Source organism: Zeugodacus cucurbitae, chromosome 3, assembly GCF_028554725.1.
Source record: "Zeugodacus cucurbitae isolate PBARC_wt_2022May chromosome 3, idZeuCucr1.2, whole genome shotgun sequence".
Classification (NCBI taxonomy): Eukaryota; Metazoa; Arthropoda; class Insecta; order Diptera; family Tephritidae; genus Zeugodacus; species Zeugodacus cucurbitae.
In genome coordinates this window covers 37,626,485-37,642,745 of record NC_071668.1, presented here as the reverse complement: position 1 = coordinate 37,642,745, position 16,261 = coordinate 37,626,485, and the positions used below count along the sequence as shown (strand labels likewise).

General features: G+C 32.7%; 1 protein-coding gene across 12 annotated transcripts in view; it reads right to left on the bottom strand.

Moving 5' to 3' along the window:
- LOC105220378 (probable nuclear hormone receptor HR38) overlaps positions 1-15,677 on the bottom strand; it is a 319,583-nt gene extending 303,906 nt beyond the window's left edge. For 3 of the 12 annotated variants that reach the window (XR_008470546.1, XR_008470547.1, XM_054227793.1), the window contains exon 1: positions 9,673-10,826. The gene's annotated coding sequence lies outside the window, so the exon portion shown is untranslated. The other 9 variants (XR_008470548.1, XM_054227796.1, XM_054227788.1 and 6 more) reach the window with 7 other exon arrangements.
- Positions 15,678-16,261: the final 584 nt, after the last annotated feature.

Below are 16,261 nucleotides of genomic sequence, written 5' to 3'. Positions count from 1 at the left end.
GAAATACATCGATTCCGACTATACTTAAGTTATCTGCTACTCCAAGGTTCTGTGCTCAACTAAGTGTAGGAAACGAGAATAATATTGCTCTTTGACAAACTACCGTTACTTTAGGACTAGCTGAAGTTTTTAAATGCTTAGAAGAATAAGTATGTAAGGACTCGATATCAATAATATACACAGAAGACGATAAACGAAAACAAAAATTTACTTTTTTGAAAAAAAGTGGAATACCAAGCGTAGTAGGTATTAAAACTGTGGGCCCTAAAAATGAACTTTGTACTACAACCGCAAAGGATATTTTAGTTAAATACGATGATAGAAAGTGTTTGAAATGAAAATAGTTTGAAGTTGCTTATTGGCTTATTTGCATTATAGTAATCCCCGCTTAAGTGCCCCTCCTTAACATGCAAGACTTTTGAGACACTTAAATGAATCCCGCTTAAGTGCCTCTATGTACTTACCAAACTTTTTCTCAAATACTTCGATCTGCTATTTTTTCCCTTAGAATGAAAGTCACATTTATTTCTTATTAATAACAAAAATACTTATTAATAACTATATATGTATATGAAAAAAACATTACAAAAATATGTATGTATATGTTTTCCTTTAACAATATTCAACGCATTCAATGAAAAAATTATTAAAAGGCACTTAAAAAAAGAGGCACTTAGGAAAAAGAAGAAAATTGCAAACATTTTTTTTGTGACATAAATATTAAAGGCTTTTAAGCGGAAAAGGCACTTCTATCATGTTCTGACAGAAAACGAAGTGATTAGATTACATTTAAACGCTTCACAAAACTATCCTGTTCTCACTGCCGTTGGAGATCCCCTAGGGATCACTGTATTATAATTGACTAGTTTGTGATAATTAAATGAGAGTTCGCTACATCATCATACACATGATTCTGCGGTGTTCAATATGTCATCTTTTTATTATTAGGTATACATACTGTAACGGATTTCTAAAATCTGTCGTTAACGCTGAAACTCTACCCTGTGTTCGATCACTGAATTGTCAAATAAAAGTCACACTTTAATGGCTATACACTAAATTTATTTCTAATTCCTTATAACTTTACACTTTAGTATTCAATACTCTACTTTACAACTCTAAAATATAACTTGTTTATACTTTGCTCGACAACTCTCTCCTTTGAATTGTCCTCACTCGACAACTCTCTTATCAGAACAGTGTGTTTGAGCCAGTCCGGCAGCCCTTATATAGTCGATTGTAAGCGATACATCGCCACTCGAACATTCTGGCAATTACTAATATCGATGTCTAAATACATCTGGCAAGTTATTTCGATTGTCAATTCTAGTTTGTTCTGGTGTCATGTTCGTTACAATATGTTGAAATAAGTTTGATATTTGAAACATTTATTTATAAATTTATCATCTATAGGCGATGCAGGATATGCCTTGCTTTGCATATTTACTAATTCCATTTCGGAACCCTTAGTATGGATCTCTTGAAAGCGCATGCTTTAAAATCGATTTGGTGTTTGATAGTGGCTCGTGTGCTTCACTTTGAACCTTATACAGTTTGTCAACTAATACTTTGAAAAATACAATTGATACAAAAAATTACTTCGACATTTAATTTCTTTAACAAAGGTTTAGTTTTTTAAGATTTTTCTTTTAAAGTCTTATTATAAGATATACATATATAGTAATATAAGATGTTAAAAAAACAACAAAAGTTAAAACAAAAACATAAGATAGGCCTCAAATAAGCAAAAACAACAAAAAACCAATTGTCAATGAATTCTTTGCAAAATGCAAGCACAATTCGAAGAACGAAATCATGAGAAATGAAGGGGACATTTAAAAAACAAAAGTCAACACGTGTTCTTCTGGGAATATTCTGGCATATATTCATGTTTCGAATTGCACAGTCTAATTGATTGAGTTCACGAGAAATTTAACCAATTGCTATATTTTCATTAAAAGAAAAAAATATAAAATAGGTGTCCAAAATTTTTAATATTTAGCTAGGGACTATATAGTATATACAATATTATTCAGGGGCAAAAAAATAAAATATACTGCATTGGAAGAACTCTGGACGCAAACTTTCATAGCTTTCATATTGGGATTTTTCTAAAATACAGTAATCCCCGCTCGGTGCAGCTCTAAATGAAATATTAAATTTGTATACCACATATTTTTATTTCGATTATCCCTGTAATATGTACAAAACTCACTCTCTCATTCTTTCTCGTTCTCCCACTCTCAATAAATCGGTAAAAATGTATTCACTTCTATCACGTGAACTGGGTGAACTGTGCAGCATGCGACTTTTTTGTATCCAATATGTCATAGAATTGTCCTCTTTTTCGTCGCCCACTTATGGTTCAAAAATTATATTAAATCGGATCACAACCTGCTTCCTTTATAACACAATATTGAAACTTATACAATTAGGTCGCTTTACAATATACAGTGGAACTTCTATAAGCCGTAGATCGCCATAACTCGAGCTTTTGAATTGGCAATAGCGTTTAGAAATCAAAATTCATACAAATCCTTCCATAACTCGAACTACTATAACTCGAAGTTCTCCATAACTCGAACTATTGAAATGGCAATTGAAGTAAAATTGAATTGAATTGATTGATATTGAAACTTATCCAATTCGTTCACTTTACAATATACAGTGGAACTTCTATAAGTCGTTTAGAAATCAAATTTCATACAAATTACCTTCCATAACTCGAACTATTATAACTCGAAGTTCTCCATAACTCGAACTATTGAAATGGCAATAGAAGCAAAATTACATACAAAATTCATTTCATAAATCGAACTTTTCGACCAGGGGATGATAAAAATTTTAAAATTTTACTATCGAGGCAGTATTTTAAAAGATATATCGGCTAACAAAAAATATGATATTATATTTATGGATTGCATAAATCATGTAACAAAGTCATGGGATACAGACGTACAGCCAAACAAAAGCAAACTGCAACGAACAAAATTACATAATACTACATTTAATAAAGTATTATGTACATACGTTATGCAAAATAAATATATAAAAATGTGTATAGATTTATATTTTACAGCTTTTAAAAACTTCATGTTTTAATGAAAATTCTTTAACTCGAAGTTTTTTTTGTGGATTATGGTGATTCGATTTAGAGAAGTTCCACTGTATTAATTTAGCACAACTGATTATATCGAAACAAAACTTTGCTCAGATACTCAATTTCTAGTGCGGCATCGTTCGTCTAAAAATGGCTGAAATCGGACTTTTTGTAGTTGTCAACATGGGCTCTTTAGTTTTATCCCCTGTAACAAATTTTATTATCATAACATTATTACATCTTCTCTGTTGAATTTATTCATGTTTAGAAATCATTTCAGATCTAGTCGGGAATAGAGTAGTCCTTGTGATTATTATTAAAAATAGCAGAGATAATATGACGGTAATTAATAAAATAAATGAAAAGTATGCATGGGCGATTTCGCCCATTGTCACCTTAATCTGTATAATCAGACAATTGTCAACAAAAATAAATATATGTATGTATTTTTCACTTCCCAATAAATGTCACAGCTACAGGTAGAGGTACGTAGTGTAGTGTATTATTGTAAATATAATATAACCCAAATTAAACAATGAATATATTTCTTTATTATTCAGTAGACTCTGGTGTTACACATCTTTTATTATTCTAGGGGCCCTATTCTGTACCGCGATTCGAAAGTTAATTCTATTCGAATTTAATATTCAACTTGGATGTGGTTTGGCATTCTCTAAAAAAATCGAATTAAGCTTTAAAATATTCGAAAGTTGTACCACTGTGGCAGAATCTTCGAATGCTAAATGTAAATATAACATTAAATAATGCGATTTTTTTCTGAAAACGATGGATTCCGTTGCATTTTGGGTGGAGAACTTGGAAATTATTGAGAAAAGGAATAATATTATGGAATTATCGACAAATTGGTTATTTATTATGTGCATATGTATTATGTATGTTCGGTTATAAACTGTTTTTGCACTTGGGATTATAGCTTCATACAAAACTTTAGACTTTCCAAGGAAGCCTTTAATTGTGTCTGCAATGCATAACTGAGGATCTAACCGTGCTAATAAGAGAATTCCTTGGCCAAGGAAGTAATCAGCATTAAATAGGGCAAGACTGGTTTGCAGGCTTAGCACAAAAAACATTGTGTCAGAAACACATGAAATTTGTAAACTAGTGATGAGCGATATTGCTATTTTTGAATCACTGTGATTTCAGTGATTGCTATTTTTAAATCACTGTGATTTTATATTGCTATTGTGATCACAATAAAAAAAACGAATTTATGAGAATTTATACTCCACATTTTTTTTTTTCATTTTTTACATTTACATTTTTATTAATTTTAACAATATCCAAAATTTACCTGCTTTTGTAATCACTATTAACTAATTAATAAATTTTGGGTACATTTAACTGCTTCTGTAATCACCGTATCCAAAATTATCAAAATCACAACTAAAATATCTACTGTGATCACTGAACAGTGATTGCTACTTTCGAACTGATATTGTTACTAAACAGTGATTGCTACTTTCGAACTGATATTGTTACTAAACAGTGATTGCTCCTTTCGAACTGATATTGGTACTGAACAGTGATTGCTACTTTCGAACTGATATTGGTACTGAACTGTGATTGTTACTTTCGAACTGGTATTGTTACCAAACAGTGATTGATACTTTCGAACTGGTATTGCTACTGAACTGTGATTGCTACTTTTCGAACTGCTATTGTTACAGTGCTCGAATTAGAATCACTGAACGATATTCCTACAATGATCGAATTAGAATTGCTTAACTGTTATTGCTACAGTAATCGAATTAGAATTACTGAACTCTTATATGTAATGTGATTGAACAAAAGCACTGAACTTCTCTATAGCTACTATAGCTACTATGATCGATCTCAAATTACTGAACTGAAATTGCGATTGTAAATCACTGATATTTACAAAAATTGATCACAGTTGTTATATGTGATTTTTCAATCACAGTGAAAAAATCACCGGTAGTGAAATATCGCTCATCACTATTGGAAACTCGAGTACATTTGTCAATTACATTCGAATTACATAACTGCAAGTATTCGTAATTCGGATTCACTATTCGAAAGAAGGATAGAAAATTCGAAAATAGAGTTACTGAATTCAAAACATTCGAGTTCGAGGAAATTCATTTTCGAGTCGAGTTGCAGAATAGGACCCCTGTAATCCTCCACATATTTATACTGTCGCAACAAAAGTTGCTAAGAGAGTATTCTAGTTTTATTTACATAACGGTTGTTTGTAGTCATAAATCTAAACGAGTTAGATATAGGGTTATATAAATCAAAATGATCAGGATGACGAGACGAGTCAAAATCCGAATGTCTGTCTGATCGTCCGTCCGTGCAACGGATAACTAGAGTAAAAATTGAGATATCTTTACAAAACTTGGTACACATGTTCCTTGGAACCGTGAGATGGGTTGCTTTCGCAAAATCGGACCATTGTAGTGATGAGCGATATTTCACTACTGGTGATTTTTTCACTGTGATTGAAAAATCACATATAACAACTGTGATCAATTTTTGTAAATATCAGTGATTTACAATCGCAATTTCAGTTCAGTAATTTGAGATCGATCATAGTAGCTATAGAGAAGTTCAGTGCTTTTGTTCAATCACATTACATATAAGAGTTCAGTAATTCTAATTCGATTACTGTAGCAATAACAGTTCGGTAATTCTAATTCGATCATTGTGGGAATAGCGTTCAGTGATTCTAATTCGAGCACTGTAACAATAGCAGTTCGAAAAGTAACAATCACAGTTCAGTAGCAATACCAGTTCGAAAGTATCAATCACTGTTTGGTAACAATATCAGTTTGAAAGTAACAATCACAGTTCAGTACCAATATCAGTTCGAAAGTAGCAATCACTGTTTAGTACCAATATCAGTTCGAAAGGAGCAATCACTGTTTACTAACAATGTCAGTTCGAAAGTAGCAATCACTGTTTAGTAACAATATCAGTTCGAAAGTAGCAATCACTGTTTAGTAACAATATCAGTTCGAAAGCAGCAATCACTGTTCAGTGATCACAGTAGATATTTTAGTTGTGATTTTTAAAATTTTGGATACGGTGATTACAAAAGCAGTTAAATGTACCCAAAATTTATTAATTAGTTAATAGTGATTACAAAAGCAGGTAAATTTTGGATATTGTTAAAATTAATAAAAATGTAAATGTAAAAAATGAAAAAAAAATGTGGAGTATAAATTCTCATAAATTCGTTTTTTTGTTGTGATCACAATAGCAATATAAAATCACAGTGATTTAAAAATAGCAATCACTGACCCGCTTATGCGGTTGTGCGTAGGGCTTGGGACCCACCACATAAAAACGAATAACCAGTGAATAAGAAACACAGGCCTCGGATGAGAAACCCCCCTTTTGATGACGACCACGGCAAACGTATAAAGGACTATGATTTAAGGGCATGCACCTGGAATGTCCGGACCCTTAATTGGGAAGGTGCCTCTGCCCAGCTGGTTGATGTCCTCGTAAGAGTAAAGGCTGACATCACCGCAATCCAAGAAATGCGATGGACGGGACAAGGACGGAAGAAGGTGGGTCCTTGTGACATCTACTACAGCGGCCATATAAAGGAGCGCAAATTCGGTGTGGGATTCGTGGTGGGAGAGAGACTCCGTCGTCGAGTCCTGGCATTCACTCCGGTGGATGAACGTCTAGCCACAATCCGCATCAAAGCGAGGTTCTTCAACATATCGCTGATTTGCGCCCACGCCCCGACGGAAGAGAAGGACGATGTGACCAAAGATACCTTCTATGAGCGCCTAGAACGTACCTATGAGCGCTGCCCCCGCCACGATGTCAAAATCGTGCTTGGCGATTTCAACGCTAGGGTGGGTAAAGAAGGTGTCTTTGGCACAACAGTCGGAAAATTCAGCCTCCATGACGAAACATCACCAAACGGTCTGAGGCTGATCGACTTCGCCGGGGCCCGAAATATGGTCACTCACTGAAATCACAGTGATTCAAAAATAGCAATATCGCTCATCACTAGACCATTGCCACGAACACAAAATTACGAAAACAGAAAGCACATAAAGTGTCATAACTAAGCCATTAATAAAGTTATAAAACTAAAATTCGGTACAGAGGATCGTCCTAGTAAGGACCATATTTTGATGTAATTTTTTTGGGGAAGTGGGCGTGGCCCCGCCCTCAAATAAGGTTTTTGTATATATCTCGTAAGCCAATAAAGCTATATAAACCAAACTTTCGGCAGTCGGTTCCCTTACGTACGCCGCCATACACCATGAAAATAGTTGGAATCGGATAATAACCACGCTCACCTCCCATGCAAAAGTTAGGTTGAAAATTACTAAAAGTGAGTTAACTCACTAACGAAAAACGTCAGAAACACTAAATTTAACAGAAGAAATAGCAGAAGAAAGCTGCACTCAGATTTTTTTACAAAATGGAAAATGGGCGTTGCATCGCCCACTTATGAGTATATAATATTTTCTTGACACCCAACACGGACAAAAAATAGGTGAAATCGGTTCACAACCACGCCTACTTTCCTTATGACTTAATACACAAATACTACTAGTGAAAAACCTATCGAAATTTGACATAACTCTTCAATGCACCGGATATCGAATATGAAGAACTCAGTGCTTTATGGTAATTTTTCACCGAAAATATCGGGTAAATCTCTCAGATATTCCGTGCACAACATCTAATCTAAAATAAATAGTTTTATTACATGCATTCACATTTCGTTTCGTTTTGCGACTGTTCGTAAGCATAAAAACTGGTTTGTTTAGTGCAAGTTGAGTGCGAACAGTTGGAAGCGAATTGATACGTCAAGTGGTTAATATGTGAAATATCTTAGCCAAATTAAGTGAGCATATAATCTTAGATATAATGTATGTTGGTGATGAAAATGAGTGAAATCGGTTTAGGAATTATCTCAGCTTATGTACTACATATATATAATGATTTCCGTTTTTCTATTGGACTTTATGCCGAATATATGGGTAAAATTTTGTGTTATCCTAATAAAAATATACATATATATATTTTTTTTTTTATATCGATCGTGGACATTTGTGTTAACATTAACCCAACAAAATATTTGTAGAAATCTGTTTGCATCCCAAACTTATTCTCAACTGAAAATGCCACTTTTTGAGCCGAATTTTCGACATATGCAGGAATGTCTCTAGGGTCAAGCACTGGTCGATTAAATCGTTTTATATCGATCTTGGCCATTTGTGTCAACATTAACTCAAAAAAATATTTGTAGAGATCTGTTTGCATCCCAAACTTATTCTCAACTGAGAATAAGATTGAGCCGAATTCTCGACATTTGCGGGAATTTTTGCTTTTCTTTTTTAATTCCAAGAAAAGTGTGGCTGGGGCTCATCGACATTTGTAACCTGTGTGTTTTTATACAAAAAAATCCTTAAATTTACAAAAAAAAAAAAACGGCGGAAGCAAAGTTGTAGACCTAATAATAAAATGTTAAAGGAAATTAATTTAATAAGAGGGAAGGGAAATAGTTTACACAACCAATTATGTCAGTAAAATAGTTATTTTATTAAGATAACACATAATTTTACCTATAAGTCGGCACTAGTCCATAGTAAGTTTGGTTTATATAACGTTAGTAGTTATGTGTGTGTACAAAAAACCTAACCAAAACCAAAAAACATGTTGTGAGAGTATAAAAAAACACATTTAATATTGCCAACAATACCAAAGTTGGGGCTCATCGACATTTGTAACCTGTGTGTTTTTATACAAAAAAATCCTTAAATTTACAAAAAAAAAACGGCGGTAGCAAAGTTGTAGACCTAATAATAAAATGTAAAAGGAAATTAATTTAATAAGAGGGAAGGGAAATAGTTTACACAACCAGTTATGTCAGTAAAATAGTTATTTTATTAAGATAACACATAATTTTACCTATAAGTCGGCACTAGTCCATAGTAAGTTTGGTTTATATAACGTTAGTAGTTATGTGTGTGTACAAAAAACCTAACCAAAACCAAAAAAACATGTTGTGAGAGTATAAAAAAACACATTTAATATTGCCAACAATACCAAAGTTGCCAATGTCTGTTCATTTAACTTTGATATTCAGATCAGGGAATTGTCTATGTAAACTACTTTTGATAAATAAAAAATAATTTAATCTTATTTAACTATTTTAGATAGTTTTAATTATTACCAAAATTAATAAGATGCTGCATATAAAAAAATATTAATTTACATATATATATGATTTGTTGTTGTAATAATTAGTTAATATGTGTATAACTTTTTTAAATTAGTTAACATGTCCATAAATGGAGAAGATATATGTACTTGCTTGGTTTTTTCTAAGAAATTATTTATTTTTATAGCCAATAAAAATTCACTAATATGGTTTTGTAAACAAAACAATGTCACTGCGGGATGATCTCCTTCATATTTTCATAATTTACACTTCCTTTTTATAAAACATTTTGCTCTTAATATTTTTTTTTTTTATATATGTATAATATACTTTACACATGATTTCAATGTATTTTGCCTATATTTGTAGCTTCAAAAACTTGTATACTAACTTTTTTAATCGCAATTATTTTATTCAACAGAACAATATTTCAATAATTGGTTGCATCGACTGCACTGCACTTTATCTATGTGTATAACTGTAAGCGTCGCAAAAATTCATGACGTCTTCGATGCACACTCAATTGCTAATAAAGAAGTTTGATGAGCTCTTTGTACAGCTCATCGAATACATTTAAACCTGAAATGCAGGGTTTAGAGGTGTGAAACGTAAATACGTCACAAATCGTGTTCGTATTTTAAAGCGAACCTATCTTATGTATATGTATACGTTAGTAAATGTGGAATCCATGTGCTACTATATACCCTAATATATTGTATATCTATACAGATAGATATCCTATATATAGGTATAATTGTGAAATGAATTTTGTTCAAAAATGTTTGATCCTAGTTCCAATTGGACTTGACTTGGTCAGTAGTTATAAGAACTGCGTACTCTTAAATTATATACAGAACAAAACACTTTGTGTTTACTATCCATGAAGGGTATTCAATCAATTACGTTTATATTGCGAATTACGTCATATTTGTGTCCACGGTTACGTGCATTTACTGCTGCTAGTAACAAAAATGCACCGAATGACGTCTTAGTTCAGTGCATGCGCAAAGTAAGCGAAAAGTTTTTAAAGGTGTATTTTGGCAAATGAATTTTTGTATTAAGAATATTTCATTCATTGTTTAACATGTGTTAGAGAACAAATAAATACATATGTACATATGTATACTACGAAAACAAAATATCTTTAAAACACTATTGTCTCTAAATGTTATATACACAAATTGCTTTAAATGCAACCAAATTTTTCATCCAACACAAATCTGCCTTAATGTTGTTTTGCTGCTAGTTTGACGACGGAATGATGATAGTACATGTGAAGTGAAAGTTTACAAATGTGCGATGAAATTACTATTCACGATTTACTCATTCTTTCGTATTGTATGTCGTCACCACATTTTTTACTACTTATGGTATATACACATTCATTTCAATAAATCTTTTGCGAACTTATAGGAAAGTATATATGCACCTTATATATGTATATACACATATATCCATGTATGTATGTTATAAAGTTGAAAACATACATTTAAAAATTAAATAGATATATAATTATATACTAGCAATATATATTAACTATACGTTCCATTTCATTTTCGATAACTCACCAATGTTAACAATTCATAAGCATTGTTTTATCATTTAACAAATTTATGAGTTTGTTTGAATTTCCATCTACATATGTCGATTAGTGTATCTGATTATATATTGAACAACATGAATAAAAATACAAATAAAAATCCAGTTATAAACAAACATATATTAGAACCGAGTGGGGCTGCACTCTGGGAGTGCACGCAGAAGTGAAAACTTGAACTTATGGCGCGTTGGGCACTTTTTTGGGTGAGCATTGTTAGGTGCGCTCGCGACATGAGAAATTGTACATAAAAAATCAAGTTTATCAAAGCAATGTGGGCACTTTTTGAATGGACATGAAGTATTATAATATAGAAACTATATTCGAAGGAATTGGTTTTATTTAAATGATTAAATTTTAGTAAATACAAAATTTATCAATTCTCATCCATAACTTCAACAACTCTTACATCATCATTATCAGCATTTTCATTATTATTATCAGGATTTTCACCAAATTCTAAAACTGAAACAATAGGTCTTGGTAACTAGTGTATGAAATGAACAATTTTGATTTAAATCTATTTATTTATCTTGTGAATACTGCATCAATAGTAGTTTTGTATTTTGTTGTGCTAAGATTGCGATCATTGGACATCGTTAAATCAAATTCTTCATATAAAAATTCAATTAATGATTGATTTTTGACATCTGCAAAGTTTATGTTGAAATCTCCACTCAAATTCATAGGAAAATGATCAAATCTTCTATTAATTGTAATCATAAATAGTGCGGAAGCAGCTTTAGAATAAATGAATAAATTTGAATATAAGAACTCTCGTATTGCTTGTAAAGACTGTTTTGGTGAAATATAAACGGCAGCCATTATTATTGTTTTTCCATTAGAATGGCATTGGGAAATACATATATCACCAATATTCGAAACATTAGTGCTAAACATACTGGTATATCTCGCATGTACTTCCATATGATCTGTAGAAAATGTGGTCATAGTATCATCGGACCGATCATAAATAGCATCCCCCCTTCTGCTGGACGATTGTCTCTTTTGAAACTTGCTATAAAGTTGAAATTTGGAATCTCAATGGTTTCTTCGTTGCTCACATGAGTTTCTGATAATATTAACACACTCATTTCCTCAACAAGAGCATCAACTGATAGGACATGTACATGTCGTCGTAAGCTTTGACAATTGAATGAAAATATAGATAACCCTATTTTGTAGAAATTAAATCAATAAATGTCAAATGAAATATTTAAATAAATAAATTTTCCATTTAATATTCATTTACAAAATAAATATTAAAAACTCTCAATCTTGTCTGTCGCGAGGGCACGAACGAATTCCCATGCAAAGACTGCGAATAGTATACATATATTATAAGAATACACGCGGTGTATATCAGAGAACTGCAATTGTTCCATTTTTTGAGTCATTGGTTGAGTAACATAAAAAATAGTATTAGTGCATATAAGTCTAAGCTCATCAAACACTAATACCCACTAAAACACATTTATGCACATCACACAAAGCGAGAGTTTGAATAATGAGTGAGTTTCTCTTGATACGTTTCGTTGAAGTGCTCAATTGTCTCATGAGAAAATAATTCAGTCAAGCTAAACCAAAATGAGCCAAAACACCAAGAGTATAGCTGAATGAATAAAGTGATACGAATATGATCAAAGTAAAACTGACGAAGTCTGTGCCGCCGCTAGGCAAATGTGGCCTGTGGGAATTGATTAACGATGTGTTTTGTTCGTTGATATTGTGTATTACATTTAATGTTTTAAGTTATTTAATGCCAGTAAAGTTAATACTTTTAGGTTCTAATATATTTCTTTTAATATTAATATATTGAAAATGAATAAAGACGCTAGGCAAATGTGGCCTGTGGGAATTGATTAACGATGTGTTTTGTTCGTTGATATTCTGTATTACATTTAATGTTTTAAGTTATTTAATGACAGTAAAGTTAATACTTTTAGGTTCTAATATATTTCCTTTAATATTAATATATTGAAAATGAATAAAGACGCACGAAAATGCATATTCAATGAAATAATGAAAATAATGTTATACCTGAGATAGACATGTAGTACATATTGTAGTATGCTACAGAAACCATATGTGTATCACCGGTATTCCGAATTTTGTTCGAATGCAAATGGTGATCCCTACTACAATATAGCAGAGAACGTATAATATAGAGAAGATTCATCGTGTGCCGATTGTCACACTGGTCCGCTTTTCAAAGAGGTACTCGTTTCTATAAGCGTGTTTCAAAACAGTTAAACATCAGAGGGCTCAAAATAACTGATAAATTAATTTCAATGTTAGTAAATGCTTACAGATTCGCTTATATACAATACGCAAACGACTTGTATATATGTATATATATATATTCGGTTTTTTATTTGCGGATAAAATGGTTAAAATCAATATTGAAGTAAAATTTTTTAATGCCAAAGTGTAATTTTATATTTTAGCTAAGAATATATATATACATACTAGCTGTGCTCGCGACTTTGTCCGCTTGGAATAGTGATTTTGGGCTTCGTCTTTATCTTCGTCCGCGTCTGTACATTAACTCACCTTGACTTTCTTTAAAAAGAAAAAAATACGTTATAAAAACTTATTTTATTTAAGTATAATGATTTTACACAATGGTTCAAGAATTACGAATGTATGAACTTTAAAAAATTATACAATGTTTGTATTAAATGTTTATATTTGTATGAAAAATCGGATGTTAAATGTATAGAACCATGTAACAAAAATCCCAAAAGTTCTGCATTATGGAAGTTTGTAAATATTGCAACGAAAATGGCAACAGAACAAACTACAATTGACAATCGAAATCAATAACTTGTCAGATCTATCTAGACATCGATATTCGTAGTTGCCAGAATGTTCGAGTGACGATAACATGCTAGCAATCGACTATATAAGGGCTGCCGTGCTGGCAGCAACACACAGTTCTGATAAGAGAGTTGTCAAGTGAGGACAATTCTAAGGAGAGAGTTGTCGAGCAAAATGTAAACAAGTTATAAGTTAGAGTTGTAAAGTAGAGTATTGAGTACTAAAGTGTTAAGTTATAAGGAATTAGAAATAAAGATAGTGTATAGCCAATAAAGTGTGACTTTTATTTGACAATCCAGTGATCGAACTCAGGGTAGAGTTTTAGAGTAAACAACAGATTTTGGAAATCCATTACAATATTTTAAAATTATCGATAAATATGAGAGCCCATTTGGGTGGAGGTAGTATAACTTTCCTTTCAAAATTACGTTTAGCAGGAGACGGGAAAATACCTCAAAATAAAATTGGAATTGATCGAGATTTAGGAGTAAGAATAGGTAACATTGAGGAATTAATATTAAAAGTTTATCCTGACATCAGCGAAATAAAAAATAAAGATCACCAATGGATGTGTCAAAGGGCAATATTGGCGGCGAGAAACAGTGGCGTGGACGAAATTAATGACATAATTTTAAATAAACTTGAAGGAGATATAGTCACATACACATCTATTGATAATGTAATGGATCAAGAAAATGTGGTCCTCAATGTTAACTACTCTTACTCCTAAATCGCGGTCAATTCCAATTTTATTTTGAAAATGAGGTATTACGGGTAAAGTTTGTCGAAAGCCCCCAGCAAACATAACAGTAATCCCACTTTTATTACAGCTTCTAAGATCTCTAAGAGTTCTGTCTAGAGCTTCTACGTGAGCTCTATGGATCATGGTACATTCGTCCCAGATTATTAAACTGACATCTTGTAAAACTTTTCCCAAAGGGCCATTTTTACGTATAGAGCACACGCTATCTTTCTCTAAAGAAACAGTTAGGGGTAGTTTAAAAGTGGAATGAGCTGTGCGTCCACCTGCTAATAAAATTGCAGCGATACCTGACGACGCTACTGCTAAGGCTAGCTGTCCCTGAGACCTTACTTTTGCTAATATAAGATTAGTAATGAAGGTTTTGCCGGTCCCACCGGGAGCAACCAAAAAAAAAAAATATTCCTTCATTGAAACGAACACTTTGCAGAACACCATTATACGCTGTCACCTGGTCATTAACCAATCTTGGTTCATTTTGAATAATATACTCATTTAATTCATTTATATCATATGGTTTTCGCAATGCTACTTCTAACGGGTTCAAAAGCGAATAATTTCTTTTTGATGCAGGAAGCCCAAAATCAGTTAGGGATTTGTCGCAAATGAAAGAAGGATGAATGTTTTAAACACGGCCTAAAGTTGTGTCTTTTTTTACACCGGGATATCCTTCAACATCTTGCCCACGTTTTCTTCTAGAAAATGAATTTCTTTGCCACACGTAATGCTGAGGAACTTCGTGATATAAAAGGGTTTTTGCAAAATCGTCGCTTCTGCAAAGATCAAAGAACGCTGTAAGTGTTGTTGATGAAGGATTGTTAACACGATCATGGAGATTTTCGTTATTATAAAAATAAACTCTTTGTCCATTTTCCAAATGAACTACTGCCGGAAAAGGTTCATTAATAGAAAATTGGAAAATTCTCCAGAATGCTTCCGAGGAACTTATATAGCGACCATTTAGGTATCTTTCTACTTCATCGTTATTCATTTGTAACGAAAATGTGGCTTGATTAGATCCTTTATGAATATACTTACAGATGTACTTAATAGCTTTGACCGATTGACAAAACTCTACGTTAATGTGTGCATTGAAAATTCGTGATAGCACTGGATTATAGGGAACTACCCGACGATTATCCACACAAAGAAACAAAATATATTTGCAAAAATTCGGGTTCTGCCCTTTCAGCTGGAAGTAAGTCAGCGATCAAATGATAAACTTGCCCTTGGACTTTAAAAGTGGGCAGAAAATTTCCCTCACGAATTTCTTTGGCACCAAATGAAGTCATCTGAAATAGTGTATTATATTGTCTTGAGTGATTTAAGAAATGTTTTGATGATGATATGAGCCTGATATCAGTTCTTTTAAAACTGATGTAGGTTTGCGGAATTATAGGTATATTTGCTTTGCCACCACTACAACACAGTCCAGGAGCTTCCGCCGCCCATTTTTTTGCTTAACATAAGTTGCAAATTTTATCCATTCTACCAATATCAATATTATTCAATAACAGTATAGTCAAGGGTGCAATCATAAATAAACGCAGCATTCAATAAATTACTGCACTGAACTCGTTGCCTGCGAGTTCTATTCATTGCTGATCGGGCATTTTGCTGTGCTAATCCATGGGATCGCGCTGGATTCCCGATTGCGGCCAGCCAAAGTTCGAGAATTCTGTGAGGCCAAACGTTGAGAACGTTCAGCGCTTGATTCCCGATCACGGCTAGCCAAAGTTCGGGAATTCTGTGGGGCCAAACGTTGAGATCGTTCAGCGCTTGATTCGGTACGCCAAATTTCGG